General features: G+C 36.7%; 1 non-coding gene across 1 annotated transcript; it reads right to left on the bottom strand.

The window, feature by feature from the left end:
* Positions 1–2,227: 2,227 nt before the first annotated feature.
* LOC148563564 (small nucleolar RNA R71) lies at positions 2,228–2,333 on the bottom strand. Its single transcript, XR_015885419.1, has one exon. It is a non-coding gene; the product is annotated as a small nucleolar RNA R71 (small nucleolar RNA).
* Positions 2,334–2,774: the final 441 nt, after the last annotated feature.

The following is a 2,774-nucleotide window of genomic DNA, read 5'->3' on the forward strand; positions in this document are numbered from 1 at the left end:
AGCAGAGTATGCCAAAGGCTTTGAGCACCACTGTCTAGGAGTAGCTGAAAAAAAAATCAGAACTTCAAGAGAGTTCCCCAGTTAAGTTCTTGTGGTGTTCTTGTGTTAATTAACCCTTGAGACAGAACATTTAAAGTCACGGCTAGGCTCAAGGTGCAAAGCACAAGTTAATTGAGAATTAAAGGATATCTAATATGTTCAAGGATTAAACTGAAGCATAAAGATCAGAGAATTCATAATATGATCCAGATTCTAATTCCGAATGACATTGACATTCCTCTGATTCAAAAGAGAGTGAGATGCCAAAACTGTTCAGAATTACAATAGGTAAACCCCACTTTAAGAAGACACATAAGCATGACTGAACTCTCACCTCTCATGCAAATTCACATCTTAATCATATACTAATTTTGGTCGCTTGAGGACAAGCAACGATTCAAGTTTGGTGTTGTGATGCGTGAGCATCTTTCCTGTCTTTTCCTAGTGAATTTGCATTTGAATTGCTAAGTGTAATCAAGATTTAATATATTTTAGCCACTATGAATGCTACTTTGAGTTGTGTGCAATTCTGTTTATTTCAGGTAGCATTTTGGACGAATTTGACAGAGTTAGCGTGAAGAAATGAAGCTACAGTAGAATAAAGACTTGAAGCCAAACTTGGACTCCCCAAGTTTGGTGCCAGGAAGCACCACAATGCCCATTGTCTTCGGCTTCACCAACGCCAAACAATTTCTCCTAATTAAGTTCTTGTATAACTTGGAAAAGCTCTTTACTTGAACAACACCTTGAAAATAATTTCTCCTAAATTTATAATTATCTGAACTTAACGGGATACGTGACATATAATCCTCTTATATTTGGGTAATTAGGGTTTTTGTGGCATATAACTAGAATCAAACTTCACCCTTTAATTGGAATTAAGTGACCAAGGAATTGGCGGTTGATGAAGGTTAGAGGAGACTAAAAGGTCTAAGGAATTAGGGTTTAGTCACATATAATTTGCCATGAATTGAATCTTGCATGATTAAAATAGTTAGTAAAAAAGTCAATCCGGAAGATAGATATCTCTGAAATCTTAACTGTTTATCCATATATATTTCACAATTTATTTACTGCTTGCTTTTCTGATTCTCTGAATTACTGTTAAATGTAATTGATACCCAAACACTACTTCCTATTTGTCTGACTAAGTAAATCACTTGACCATTGTTGCTTGATCCATCAATCCTCATGGGATCGACCCTCATTCACCTGAGGTATTACTTGGTACGACCCGGTGCACTTGCCGATTAGTTTGTGGGTTATAAATTCCGCACCAAGTTTTTGGCGCCGTTGCCGGGGATTGACTGTGATTAACAACTATTAGTTATTTGATTTCTTAGATTAGGCATTTTAGTTTTAATTTTCTTTAATTTATTCTTTATTATTTTCAAAAATTAGTACTAGTTTTTTTTCTTAATTTCTGAAATTAAGTTTGGTGTTACCTAGTTGATTTTATTTCAATTTTCTTGTTTAATCTACCTATTAATTTTCAAAAATTTTAGTCTAAATTCAGTCATCATTTTCGAATTTTTTCTGCTTTAATTAGTAAGGATTTTATTTTATTTCTTCACATAGGTTACCTCACTGGAAATTCTCTACACTCTGACGTAGAGAATCCTATTTGTTCTTGTCTTTTGTTTGTTTATGAGTAGGAACAAGGACAAGGAACCTCTTTTAGAGTTTGATCTTGAACCTGAAAAGACTTTGAGGTGGCGTCTGCAACAAGGAAGACTTTACAAGGCTACAGAGTCCACTATGGATCATAATCATGATGTGAATGCCAATATGGCAAATCTGAATGAGAATGAGCAGTCTAGAAAAGTGCTTGGCTCTTACACGGCTCCCAATGTAGATCTTTATGGAAAAAGTATTGTGGTACCTCCTATAACTGCAAACAATTTTGAACTGAGGCCTCAGCTTGTCACTCTTGTGCAACAAAATTGCCAGTATCATGGACTTTCTCATGAAGACCCAAATCAATTTATCTCTGATTTCCTGCAGATTTGTGATACTGTGAAGACCAATGGAGTGAATCCTGAGGTATACAAACTCATGCTGTTCCTATTTGCTGTGAGGGATAGAGCAAAGCTGTGGTTAGATTCTCAACCCAAGGAGAGCTTGGATACTTGGGACAAGGTGGTCACTGGATTTCTAACTAGATTTTTTCCACCACAAAAGCTAACTAAGCTAAAGGTGGAGGTTCAGACTTTTAAACAGAAAGATGGTGAGACCCTTTATGAAGTTTGGGAGAGATTCAAGCTACTGACTAGGCAATGCCCTCCAGACAAGTTCTCTAAGTGGACTCAGCTGGATATCTTTTATGAGGACTTAGGTGAAATGTCCAAGATGTATTTAGATAATTCTGCAGGTAGTTCATTGCACATGAAGAAGACACCAGAGGAGACTGCTGAGCTTATTGAGTTGGTTGCAAACAACCAATATTTGTACGCATCTAATAGGAATCCTGTGAACTCTTGGACTCCTCAGAAGAAAAGTGTTATGGAGGTGGAAGCTTATGATGCTTTCCTTTTTCAGAACAAAATTTTGTCTCAGCAGATGAACCTGATTACCCAACAGTTGAGTGAAATGAAAGTTTCAACTGTCAACACTCAGAATGTACCTCAAGAGGTCCCTTATGACATGACAGGTAACTCTATGCAAAATGAGAATTATGATTATGCTCAATCTTCTTCTGAACAGGTCAATTACATGGGGAGTGCTCCTAGAAACCC

The sequence above is a fragment of the Arachis ipaensis genome, chromosome B5 (genome assembly GCF_059453495.1).
Source record: "Arachis ipaensis isolate K30076 ecotype BB chromosome B5, ASM5945349v1, whole genome shotgun sequence".
Lineage (NCBI taxonomy): Eukaryota > Viridiplantae > Streptophyta > Magnoliopsida > Fabales > Fabaceae > Arachis > Arachis ipaensis.